Source organism: Carassius carassius, chromosome 8 (assembly GCF_963082965.1).
Source record: "Carassius carassius chromosome 8, fCarCar2.1, whole genome shotgun sequence".
Taxonomy (NCBI): Eukaryota; Metazoa; Chordata; class Actinopteri; order Cypriniformes; family Cyprinidae; genus Carassius; species Carassius carassius.
Genome location: NC_081762.1, coordinates 32,056,923 through 32,070,314, shown reverse-complemented (window position 1 = coordinate 32,070,314; position 13,392 = coordinate 32,056,923). Strand labels below are relative to the sequence as shown.

Below are 13,392 nucleotides of genomic sequence, written 5' to 3'. Positions count from 1 at the left end.
AGCTCGAGTTTCTCTTCATTGTCGCATAAATCTTTCGCCTTTTACTAAAGATTTCCGTGGAGGGGAACTTTTGCGAGTGACCTGTATTTTTGGATGCTCTGCTCACAGCAGAGCTACATCGAAATGCCAAGAGCAGAATCAATTTGGCCGTCCGCCAACACGCTGCAGGAGGGCGTGCCACTGGTCATCGTCTGTATTTGCACTCTCTGCGTTTGCGCTGTCAGCACTTAGTGTTTATTTAGCTGGCATGGGAAGGCAGCACTTTCTTGTACGTGATGGGATGCAAACTCTAGAAGTCTCCATTTAGTGACGGGTCCAAACAAAGATCTCATCAGCTCCTCTAGCCCTATCGGCGTCTCGTGCACTTCGAGCCTTCTTAGCGACGGCGCAAGTGGCTGACTGCTGACTGCATTGGTGGTATAGTGGTGAGCATAGCTGCCTTCCAAGCACTTGACCTGGGTTCGATTCCTGGCCAACGCATGTCCTTTGGCTCGGGCTGATGTCGAAGCAGAACTCCTTCTGTGACCTGTGGCTCCTCCCAAAACTTTTGGATGGATCGTTCGGAAGCCGAAAAGAGCTAGCTCTCCCCGTCGGGGAATCGAACCCCGGTCTTCCGCGTGACAGGCGGAGATACTGTCCACTATACTAACGAGGAGCTGCGCATGCTGCTGTTTCTCCCCCAAACGACGCTACTGCACCGACATAACTGAACAATGCATGGATTTTTCTGACGCTGACACAGCCTTAGCATCGTCAAATTCCGGATTGACCCATCATTAGCTAAAGTCGCATAACATTTGGAACACTACCCGTTGCAGGGGTCATTGTTTGGACTCTTTTTTTTTTTTTTTTTTTTTTAATTGCGCTTTAAACAAAAAGGATTGTGTCAATGCAACTGAACAACATTAATTAGGAAAACAGTGCGTCAATAAAGCAAAATGACAGTTAAAGGCATTTCGTCATTGAAATCGGTGATGTCATCATTCAGCTAAGTTCAGTTTAAATAGTATCTGTGCAATAATTTGCAACCAAGTCAACCAATCAAGATATCGCTGTACATGAAGTGTCCCCAGCTATGCCTGCCAGAGGCGACAGAGGCAAGGAACCAAAACTCGATCGGTGAAAAAATGGAGAAAAAACCCGGTGAGAAACCAGGCTCAGTCGGGGAGACAGTTCTCCTCTGGTCAGAAGAAACCAGCAAATCAGCTCCAGGCTGCAGAAAAGTCAGACTGTGCAGAAGAATCATCTGTTTCCTGTGGTCTTGTCCTGGTGGTCGTCTGAGACAAGGTCTTTACAGGGGATCTGTATCTGGGGCTCATCTAGTTGTCCCGGTCTCCGCTGTGTTTCAGGGCCATAGAGGTCCATTCTAGGTGTTGATCCACCATCTTGTCTGGATACTGACTGGATCCGGGTGACTGAAGAGGCCCACTGATCTGGATACAGACTGGATCTGGTGGCTAAGGTGAACTCGGAATAAGGGATTTTTTTAAAAGACTCTTTTATTCATATAAGATTTTCTCCAACTTTTCAGATGGAGGCATGAGAAAGAGATTGCCTTGATTGGGCTTGTGGTTATTGGTGGACCGAGGGGACTTTTGTGAGTTTTACTCCTCAGTGCGTCAATAAAGCAAAATGAAAGTTAAAGGCATTTCGTCATTGAAATCGGTGATGTCATCATTCAGCTAAGTTCAGTTTAAATAGTATCTGTGCAATAATTTGCAATCAAGTCAACGATATCGCTGTACATGAAGTGTCCCCAGCTATGCCTGCCAGAGGCGACAGAGGCAAGGAACCAAAACTCGATCGGTGAAAAAATGGAGAAAAAACCCGGTGAGAAACCAGGCTCAGTCGGGGAGACAGTTCTCCTCTGGTCTGAAGAAACCAGCAAATCAGCTCCAGGCTGCAGAAAAGTCAGACTGTGCAGAAGAATCATCTGTTTCCTGTGGTCTTGTCCTGGTGGTCGTCTGAGACAAGGTCTTTACAGGGGATCTGTATCTGGGGCTCATCTAGTTGTCCGATAGGGCTAGAGGTGTTTCAGGGCCATAGAGGTCCTTTCTAGGTGTTGATCAACCATCTTGTCTGGATACTGACTGGATCCGGGTGACTGAAGCGGCCCACTGATCTGGATACAGACTGGATCTGGTGGCTACGGTGACCTCGGAATAAGGGATTTCTTTAAAAGACTCTTTTATTCATATAAGATTTTCTCCAACTTTTCAGATGGAGGCATGAGAAAGAGATTGCCTTGATTTGGCTAGTGGTTATTGGTGGACCGAGGGGACTTTTGTGAGTTTTACTCCTCCCTTTTGGAGTGGGGGGGGGGCTGACGAAACGCATGTGGGCAGGCGTCGTCACCGTTGATGACCCTTGGCGAGCGTAGTGGTTTACCAGAGGCAGCGCACAGGCCCGAGGGGTCGTAGACACAGCCCGAGTTTCTCTTCATTGTCGCATAAATCTTTCGCCTTTTACTAAAGATTTCCGTGGAGGGGAACTTTTGCGAGTGACCTGTATTTTTGGGTGCGCTGCTCACAGCAGAGCTACATCGAAATGTCAAGAGCAGAATCAATTTGGCCGTCCGCCAACACGCTGCAGGAGGGCGTGCCACTGGTCATCGTCTGTATTTGCACTCTCTGCGTTTGCGCTGTCAGCACTTAGTGTTTATTTAGCTGGCATGGGAATGCAGCACTTTCTTGTACGTGACGGGATGCAAATTCTGGTAGGCTCTCTTTAGTGACGGGTCCAAACAAAGATCTCATCAGCTCCTCTAGCCCTATCGGCGACTCGTGCACTTTGAGCCTTCTTAGCGACGGCGCAAGTGGCTGACTGCTGACTGTGTTGGTGGTATAGTGGTGAGCATAGCTGCCTTCCAAGCAGTTGACCTGGGTTCGATTCCCGGCCAACGCATGTCCTTTGGCTCGGGCTGATGTCGAAGCAGAACTCCTTCTGTGACCTGTGGCTCCTCCCAAAACTTTTGGATGGATCGTTCGGAAGCCGAAAAGAGCTAGCTTTCCCCGTCGGGGAATCGAACCCCGGTCTTCCGGGTGACAGGTGGAGATACTGTCCACTATACTAACGAGGAGCTGCGCATGCTGCCGTTTCTCCCCCAACCGACGCTACTGCACCGACATAACTGAACAATGCATGGCTTTTTCTGACGCTGTCACAGCCCTAGCACCGTCAATTTCCGGATGGACCCATCATTAGCTAAAGTCGCATAACATTTGGAACACTACCCGTTGCAGGGGTCATTGTTTGGACTCTTTTTTTTTTTTTTTTTTTAAATTGCGCTTTAAACAAAAAGGATTGTGTCAATGCAACTGAACAACATTAATTAGGAACACAGTGTAACAGTGGTGGTGGCTGCCCTAAACTTAAATTATTATTTTTTTAACGACAAATTCGGGCGCCAGACAGTTTTCTAAAACTGACAAAAATCAAACAACCCAGGATAGCAAAAGAAAACCACTGATTACATACAAAAACAAGTATTTCAAAACAAGTTGGAATTTATTGCATAATGTCCATAAACATTATAAAAAAAAATACTTATTTCGAAAAAAACAACCAAACAAACAGTAAATAAAGAAATAGATAGATATAGTTCTTAACGTAACAGTTAAATTTCTCAGTTCCAAATCAGTGTTCACACAATCACAAACGCTATAAAGGAAATCCCAGGTCATACTGGTCACACTCTAGCTGGGCGTCAACACTGGCAGATTTGTGTGTCCATATTCACGCCAAACTTTACATATAACCAAAAGAGAAAGAGGAAAAAACATTTTGAATTCACATTTCGTGGTTGAATACTCAAACAAAATGCAAAACTTTAAAGATCAATGATAAGGCATTCAACTTAATCAAAAAGCACGAATAAGCAATAAAACAAATGTGCGGATCTGAATGGAATGTGTGTGTGTGTCTGATAGCGTGTTAATGAGTGTAGTGTGATATTGCGCGTCGGGCACACTGACCAATTTTGGCGGACAGAATCGCAAACTGGAGAGTGTAGTTGGACCTCGTCTGGCTCCAGGAAGGAAGTTTAACGCCTTGGACTCGTTTGAGAGTGAACCGCTCACCAACAACAGCCGATCTTTAAGGTGCGTCGCTATGGAATTGCCAGACTCCACGTCGCATCAGACAGCGTGCGCGGGAAGCCTCAGTTCAAACAAACGCCGCCTTCCACTCCACATGGTAACCATTTACTTCACTCTCCTTCTCACGAATCGAAACATACCCCGATGACGTGTCCTCCTTCCACCTGACTAAATAGGCCTCACCTCCATTTCCCTTTCCGCCATTAATTACTCACTCCACCCTTTCCGTTAAAAGTGAAAGTGAAAGTAAACGTAAACATGGCTGTATAGTTTACTGCACTGTCACACGCTCTTCCCCCCCTGAAAGAAAACAACCCATGGTTGTTTATTTGGGAGTGTTAAAATCCCAGAAACTCATCTTCTTCATCAGAGTTGTCTTGGAATATTTTTAGGAGTTTTTCCTTACTTTGGGACTCTAACTCTTCGGCTGTCGGGTAGCACATTGTCATATTGCACACATGGGTTGTTCGAACATCTTCTCCAGTAGTCTCCAGTGCAACACGGTAATTCAGTGGACCCAGCTGTTTTATTACACGGTAAGGACCTTTCCATTTACTTGCTAGTTTAGCAGTGAATTTAGCTTTTGCACTAGATTGTGGAAAGTTCCTTATCCACACACGATCTTCTTTTTTAAATGTTAGTTCTCGTCTGTGTTTGTTGTAATTTCTTGTTTGTCTAACATGAGCCTTTTTGGTGTTTTCCATAGCTCTGGATTGAAGCTGGGTTAAACAATGAACAACATCGTATGCTGGCACATCAGGATTGAGATTTTTACCTCAGAGAAGTTTGTCCATTGGACTCTGTAGCTTTCTTCCCAGTTGCAGTTCCGCTGGAGTCATCCCTATGGTCTCTTGGACAGCAGAATTGATGGCAAATCTGAACTCTGATAAATATTGATCCCACTTGTTGTGATTTTCATCTAGGTATGCCGCTATCATGTATTTAAGTGTGCGGTTGACTCTCTCAGTCATGTTGGTCTGAGGATGGTATGCAGTTGTCAGTTTAGGAGTTACCTTCCATTTTTCGCAGACATCCTTAAATACAGACGAAACAAATTGTGTACCCCTATCAGACAGCAAGAAATCAGGCACACCCCATCTGGTCAGAATCTCCTTCCTGAAAATGGCAGCAACCGTTTGTGCATTGGCATTTCGCATGGGGAACATCTCAACCCATCGAGTGAAGTAGTCGATGAAGACTAAGAGATATGCATTTCGGCTGGAACTACACGGCAAAGGCCCCATTATGTCCACACCCAACATTTCATTGGGGTGAGTGACAGTGGTGTGTTGCAGTTTGCCAGCAGGTTTTTGATTGTCACTCTTAAGTTGTTGACATTTTACACATCTCTTTACCCATTTCTTGACATCATTCCACATTCCTGGCCAGAAAGCCACTTCTTGAATTCTCTTATAGGTCTTGAATATTCCTCCATGGCCACTCAAGGGGCTAGCATGATAATGCTGAAGTACCTGTTGAATGAGGCTACTAGGAACACAAACACGATAATGCAGCTGGTTGTCAGCCAGGTGAGCTTTACGGTAAAGCTTGTCTTCCAGTACTTCATATTGTCCTTTCAGGTTGTCATCACCTTCTGCCATGGTCTGCAAAATTTTCATGATTACGGTGTCTTTATGTTGTTCTTCCCAGATCTTATCCAGAGAGATTGGGAGATCCTCTGACTCCTTGTGGCTGGCATACAAGTTGCAACTCACTCTGATGGGGATTCGAGAGAGAGCGTCAGGTGCCACATTTAGCTTTCCCTTCCGGTATTCAACAATGAAATCGAATCTTTGCAGTCGTAGGGCCCATCTGATTAAACGACTTGAGGTCTTGGTGGACCCCATCACCCACTGCAGTGCAGAGTGATCCGTAACAACAGTAAACAACTTGTGTTCCAGATAATGCTGCCACTTCTCCAGAGCCCAAACTACTGCCAAGCATTCTTTTTCCGTTGCGGAATAATTCACTTCAGCTTTGTTCAAAGCTCTGCTAGCATAAGCTATGACTTCCTCTTTCTCATGGTCCTTCTGTGTCAGCACAGTGCCCAGACCGGTCTCACTAGCATCTGTGTAGACAATGAAGGGGTGCTGTAAATATGGGTGTCCCAGAATGGGAGGTGTCATCAAGCTTATTTTCAACTGCTCAAAAGCCTGCTGACATTGCGGCGTCCACTGGAAAACTCTGTCCTTCTTCTTCAGGGCATTGAGGGGTTCAGCGATCTGGGAAAAGAATGGGACAAACCGGTGGTACCACCTGGCTAAACCAAGGAATCGCTGGACCTCCTTGAGGTTTCTTGGAATTGGGTAAGAACGAATAACTTCAACTTTGCTGGAATCAGCAGAGATGCCTTGAATACTCACGACATGGCCTAGGAACGCTAGTTCCTGCAGACAGAATTTGCTTTTTTTAAGGTTGATAGTCAGGCCTGCTTTTTTCAGCTTGTATAAGACACTCTGGATGTCAAGGAAGTGCTGTTCAATGGTTGGGGAACAGATGATAATGTCATCTATGTACACAAAGCAATTGTGACCACGTAGTTCGCCCAAAACCATTTCCATTAATCTTTGGAAGGTAGCTGGGGCATTTTTCAATCCAAATGGCATTACATTAAACTGGAAATAATCCAAATGGTGTAATAAATGCTGTCTTCGCTGTACTTTCAGGGTCCATGGTCACCTGCCAGTAACCGCTATTCAGATCAATGGTTGAAAAAATAGCAGCTCCAGAAAGAGATTCCAATATCTCTGCGATGTTTGGCAGTGGGTATGCGTCACTTTCCGTAACAGCATTTACCTTACGGTAGTCTACACCAAAACCGGAGACTCCCATCTTTTTTTGGGACAAGGACGACAGGTGAGGCCCAACCTGAATGAGAAGGTTTCACAATGCCTGCACTCAACATTTCTTCCAGTTGTTTCTCCACAACAGCTTGTTTGGCAGGGGACATGCGATAGGGTCGTTGTTTTATTGGTACTTGTTGGGTGAGGTAAATACGATGTTGGAGAACATCAGTGCGACCTGGTCTGAGTGCACATACCTCTGGATTGGCCTCCAGGACTTGACGTAGCTGGCATTTTCCATCAGCCGGTAAGTGGGCTCCATTTACTGCACTGTCAATAAAGTTTTTTATGTCCATGTCATCTGTGCTGAATGTAAATTTGGGTTGAGGGGGAGGGATTGAACTCGAGAGAGATACTCTGGTTGGTATTACCTTGTTGCTTTCCTTTTCTGGGTCTGTTCTCAGGTACACTTGCATAGCCTGGTTGGAATGGGTGTTCCACATCAGGAGTAGATTTGAAAGTATACTTTTTGTCGATTACACTTATTTGTAAACCACTAAAGAAGATGAAATCCAGGCCCAGGACTACTGAATATGACAGAGCCCTGGGTGCTAGAACTGCAGCTGGTATGGTGAATACTTTGTCATGAATATTAATTGAGACATTCAGCCATCCAAGAGGAACCTCTGCTTCACCGTTAGCAAGATACAAAGGTCCAAGTGTCCAGGGTTGGAGATCATGGGGTGATTGAGCAATGTTCTTCCAGAGAAACTCATGGATAAGGGTATAGCTTGCACCTGTGTCCACAATGGCTTTTCCCTTCCATGAGCCAACACTAACAGGCACAATTAACTGTTGAGGCACGCTGACAGGATTGATAGGAGTAGATGATGTACTTCTAGCTGTAATGGTGGAAATGGGTTTACCTGGGGGTGTTTGAGAATTCTTCATAGTTGTTGAAGACACTGAATTGTTGGAAGGTTGGCCAGGTGGCTTGGGTGACTGGAAATTCCATTTGTTGCTAGGTGGCTTATAACCTGAAGACGGGGTTGATTGAGCTGGAGAAGTAAAGTGAGGGCATGTACCTGGTGCGTGAAGTCCTCTACATCGCCAACATTGTACAGCAGGTTGGACAGGAGTCATCCCTCTGGGTGATGCGACAACAGTTTTGGAACCAGCTATGCTGTCACACTGCTTCTGTGTTTCATGGTCTTTCTCCAGTTGGTGACCCAGTCGAACCAACTCTTCCACGGTGGTTACATGGCTACGAAGATGACTAGCGAGGTAAGGTTTTATGTTTTTAAGGATCATCTTAACTATGTCTGCTTCAGTTAAACTTGGTTTCCATCTTTTACAGAGAGCTCTGTTGGTGAAAGCAAAATCCCTTATGGACTCCTTTTCGCCTTGAATCCGATGGCGGACACGTTCAGCCAACTCATCTTCATAGTCCTCAGCTAGAAAAGCAGCAAGAAAAACAGACTGAAACTCACTCCATGTTGTGACAGATGATCTTGCCACTTCCCACCAGTCACGCGCAGTGCCATATAAAACTGTCCTGAAGGTGGCCAAGATATCAGCGTCCATTAGAGGATGTACAGCAAGAAAGTCTTGACATCGTGTTATGTACAACAAAGGATCTGGGTCGTCAGCTGGCCTTCCAAATGCGGGAAATGTTAGCTTGATGTGGTCAGTTTTAACAGCAGTAGCAGGGGCTGCTGGATGAGTCACTTGTGATGGTGATTGAGATAAGGGGTTATGAAGAGAAATACTTTTCCCACTCAGGTCAGTTATTCTTTTTTCTTGACTCTCAAACTTTGCTTCCATTTTAGTTTGCAGTTCTTTCATGTTTGTGGACAATTTGTCAGTGAGTAATGTCAATTGACTACTTTTTTCCAGCAGTTGATTAGAATCCTTCTTAAAGTGCTGTTGAACTGATTGAATGTCCTGTTGAATCTCAGACTGCAACTGTTGCACCATAAAGCGCACTTCTCCCACTAAGGTATTCTCTACCTTTTGGAGTTCCTGAGCCATCATCATTTTCATAGCTTTAATTGTCTGATCAGACTCAGTTTCAGCTTGCTGCTTGTTTGCAGATAATGTAGTGGAGAGTTGTTGCTTGATTTCGTCCATCTTTCCAGCGAGTTTAGTGATCTGGCTCTCATGGCTGGACGAGTTGGACTTGAATTCATTAGTGAGTTCAGTTACAGCTTGCTCTTGTTTGGTCATGAAATCATGCAACTGGTCCCAGTTACCTTGTGCTCGTGCAGTGAGTTGACCAATCTCTCTTCCAGGTGTTGGGAGAGTTCTAGGCAGGTCATACTGTACCCCTGAAGATGAAGAATGTTGGTGAAGCAGCGGCTGGAGATGATGTCCCAGGTGATGGAGTGCATAATTGCATGGGTTCTGGAGGTCTTGGTTCCCGTGGGAAAGGTTGATTTGGAATGCTGCCTCCCAAAGGTGTGGACACAAACTGCACATGTGGTCCTGGCTGCACAATGCGACTGAACTGGGTGGGCGTGTGGCAGAAAGTTGGAGCATAGGATTCCTGAGGAGCTGGACGGTACATAGGTGGCCAATTAGGGGTGGCCACATCCGGAGCCTCCATTTCGACAAAGGTTGAGTGTGGGGAAGGGTGCTCTGCCATGATTATGTAAAGGAAATATAATATCAATAAATGATGCAATAAAAGTGTTTCAAATCAGTAGTGTGTATGTCAGTTAATTCATATAATTTACCTTGCCTTTTAATTGTACAAATGTAGTTCACAGTTCACAACATTAAGCAAGTGTCTCAAAACAATTGTCAAAAAAGTCAATCAAAAAAGAAAAAAAAATTTTTTTTTTTTTTTTTTTTGGAAAGCATAAATCAGGGTAATTAGTCACAGATCACCAATCACGTTGAGGTCACGAATTACACAATAAATCCTCACTGCAGTCAGAAAATAGGTTTCAATTAAAGTTGCTCTTCATTACGATTTAAAAAAAATATATAAAAAAAAATGTGTGGCAACCAAGAAAATTCGGTTAACAGGAAGTTCAAGATTCCCAGGTTTGAGAAAATCAACAGGTGTAGCAAAAAGGATTCCCACACTTAAGTTCCAAAATTCAAAACTTCCCAATTATGTAAATACAAAAAGAAAATAACAATTCAAGTAAAGAAAAAAATTAAATTCAATAAGTCAATGCAAATTCACATTCACAAGTAGTCACGTATTCACACTCAATTGTGTTCAAGTCCCTTGTCGGGCGCCACTCTGTAACAGTGGTGGTGGCTGCCCTAAACTTAAATTATTATTTTTTTAACGACAAATTCGGGCGCCAGACAGTTTTCTAAAACTGACAAAAATCAAACAACCCAGGATAGCAAAAGAAAACCACTGATTACATACAAAAACAAGTATTTCAAAACAAGTTGGAATTTATTGCATAATGTCCATAAACATTATAAAAAAAAATACTTATTTTGAAAAAAACAACCAAACAAACAGTAAATAAAGAAATAGATAGATATAGTTCTTAGCGTAACAGTTAAATTTCTCAGTTCCAAATCAGTGTTCACACAATCACAAACGCTATAAAGGAAATCCCAGGTCATACTGGTCACACTCTAGCTGGGCGTCAACACTGGCAGATTCGTGTGTCCATATTCACGCCAAACTTTACATATAACCAAAAGAGAAAGAGGAAAAAACATTTTGAATTCACATTTCGTGGTTGAATACTCAAACAAAATGCAAAACTTTAAAGATCAACGATAAGGCATTCAACTTAATCAAAAAGCACGAATAAGCAATAAAACAAATGTGCGGATCTGAATGGAATGTGTGTGTGTCTGATAGTGTGTGAATGAGTGTAGTGTGAGATTGCGCGTCGGGCACACTGACCAATTTTGGCGGACAGAATCGCAAACTGGAGAGTGTAGTTGGACCTCGTCTGGCTCCAGGAAGGAAGTTTAACGCCTTGGACTCGTTTGAGAGTGAACCGCTCACCAACAACAGCCGATCTTTAAGGTGCGTCGCTATGGAATCGCCAGACTCCACGTCGCATCAGACAGCGTGCGCGGGAAGCCTCAGTTCAAACAAACGCCACCTTCCACTCCACATGGTAACCATTTACTTCACTCTCCTTCTCACGAATCGAAACATACCCCGATGACGTGTCCTCCTTCCACCTGACTAAATAGGCCTCACCTCCATTTCCCTTTCCGCCATTAATTACTCACTCCACCCTTTCCGTTAAAAGTGAAAGTGAAAGTAAACGTAAACATGGCTGTATAGTTTACTGCACTGTCACAACAGTGCGTCAATAAAGCAAAATGACAGTTAAAGGCATTTCGTCATTGAAATCGTTGATGTCATCATTCAGCTAAGTTCAGTTTAAATAGTATCTGTGCAATAATTTGCAATCAAGTCAACGATATCGCTGTACATGAAGTGTCCCCAGCTATGCCTGCCAGAGGCGACAGAGGCAAGGAACCAAAACTCGATCGGTGAAAAAATGGAGAAAAAACCCGGTGAGAAACCAGGCTCAGTCGGGGAGACAGTTCCCCTCTGGTCAGAAGAAACAAGCAAATCAGCTCCAGGCTGCAGAAAAGTCAGACTGTGCAGAAGAATCATCTGTTTCCTGTGGTCTTGTCCTGGTGGTCGTCTGAGACAAGGTCTTTACAGGGGATCTGTATCTGGGGCTCATCTAGTTGTCCGATAGAGCTAGAGGTGTTTCAGGGCCATAGAGGTCCTTTCTAGGTGTTGATCCACCATCTTGTCTGGATACTGACTGGATCCGGGTGACTGAAGCGGCCCACTGATCTGGATACAGAATGGATCTGGTGGCTACGGTGACCTCGGAATAAGGGATTTCTTTAAAAGACTCTTTTATTCATATAAGATTTTCTCCAACTTTTCAGATGGGGGCATGAGAAAGAGATTGCCTTGATTTGGCTTGTGGTTATTGGTGGACCGAGGGGACTTTTGTGAGTTTTACTCCTCCCTTTTGGAGTTGGGGGGGGGGGCTGACGAAACGCATGTGGGCAGGCGTCGTCACCCTTGATGACCCTTGGCGAGCGTAGTGGTTTACCAGAGGCAGCGCACAGGCCCGAGGGGTCGTAGACACAGCTCGAGTTTCTCTTCATTGTCGCATAAATCTTTCGCCTTTTACTAAAGATTTCCGTGGAGGGGAACTTTTGCGAGTGACCTGTATTTTTGGGTGCTCTGCTCACAGCAGAGCTACATCGAAATGTCAAGAGCAGAATCAATTTGGCCGTCCGCCAACACGCTGCAGGAGGGCGTGCCACTGGTCATCGTCTGTATTTGCACTCTCTGCGTTTGCGCTGTCAGCACTTAGTGTTTATTTAGCTGGCATGGGAAGGCAGCACTTTCTTGTACGTGACGGGATGCAAATTCTGGAAGGCTCTCTTTAGTGACGGGTCCAAACAAAGATCTCATCAGCTCCTCTAGCCCTATCGGCGACTCGTGCACTTCGAGCCTTCTTAGCGAAGGCGCAAGTGGCTGACTGCTGACTGTGTTGGTGGTATAGTGGTGAGCATAGCTGCCTTCCAAGCAGTTGACCCGGGTTCGATTCCCGGCCAACGCATGTCCTTTGGTTTGGGCTGATGTCGAAGCAGAACTCCTTCTGTGACCTGTGGCTCCTCCCAAAACTTTTGGATGGATCGTTCGGAAGCCGAAAAGAGCTAGCTCTCCCCGTCGGGGAATCGAACCCAGGTCTTCCGCGTGACAGGCGGAGATACTGTCCACTATACTAACGAGGAGCTGCGCATGCTGGCGTTTCTCCCCCAACCGATGCTACTGCACCGACATAACTGAACAATGCATGGCTTTTTCTGACGCTGACACAGCCCTAGCACCGTCAAATTCCGGATGGACCCATCATTAGCTAAAGTCGCATAACATTTGGAACACTACCCGTTGCAGGGGTCATTGTTTGGACTCTTTTTTTTTTTTTTTTTAAATTGCGCTTTAAACAAAAAGGATTGTGTCAATGCAACTGAACAACATTAATTAGGAACACAGTGCGTCAAAAAAGCAAAATGACAGTTAAAGGCATTTCGTCATTGAAATCGGTGATGTCATCATTCAGCTAAGTTCAGTTTAAATAGTATCTGTGCAATAATTTGCAATCAAGTCAACAATATCGCTGTACATGAAGTGTCCCCAGCTATGCCTGCCAGAGGCGACAGAGGCAAGGAACCAAAACTCGATCGGTGAAAAAATGGAGAAAAAACCCGGTGAGAAACCAGGCTCAGTCGGGGAGACAGTTCCCCTCTGGTCAGAAGAAACCAGCAAATCAGCTCCAGGCTGCAGAAAAGTCAGACTGTGCAGAAGAATCATCTGTTTCCTGTGGTCTTGTCCTGGTGGTCGTCTGAGACAAGGTCTTTACAGGGGATCTGTATCTGTGGCTCATCTAGTTGTCCGATAGGGCTAGAGGTGTTTCAGGGCCATAGAGGTCCTTTCTAGGTGTTGATCAACCATCTTGTCTGGATACTGACTGGATCCGGGT

At 44.9% G+C, this 13,392-nt stretch overlaps 4 non-coding genes across 4 annotated transcripts; 3 read left to right on the top strand and 1 right to left on the bottom strand.

Moving 5' to 3' along the window:
* LOC132146067 (U5 spliceosomal RNA) lies at positions 1-115 on the top strand. Its single transcript, XR_009434816.1, has one exon. It is a non-coding gene; the product is annotated as a U5 spliceosomal RNA (small nuclear RNA).
* A 468-nt stretch (positions 116-583) lies between these two features.
* Positions 584-655, bottom strand: trnad-guc (transfer RNA aspartic acid (anticodon GUC)). The gene has a single exon. It is a non-coding gene; the product is annotated as a tRNA-Asp (tRNA).
* Positions 656-2,424: 1,769 nt separating this feature from the next.
* Positions 2,425-2,539, top strand: LOC132146056 (U5 spliceosomal RNA). Its single transcript, XR_009434806.1, has one exon. It is a non-coding gene; the product is annotated as a U5 spliceosomal RNA (small nuclear RNA).
* A 9,449-nt stretch (positions 2,540-11,988) lies between these two features.
* On the top strand, positions 11,989-12,103 carry LOC132145787 (U5 spliceosomal RNA). The gene has a single exon (XR_009434553.1). It is a non-coding gene; the product is annotated as a U5 spliceosomal RNA (small nuclear RNA).
* Positions 12,104-13,392: the final 1,289 nt, after the last annotated feature.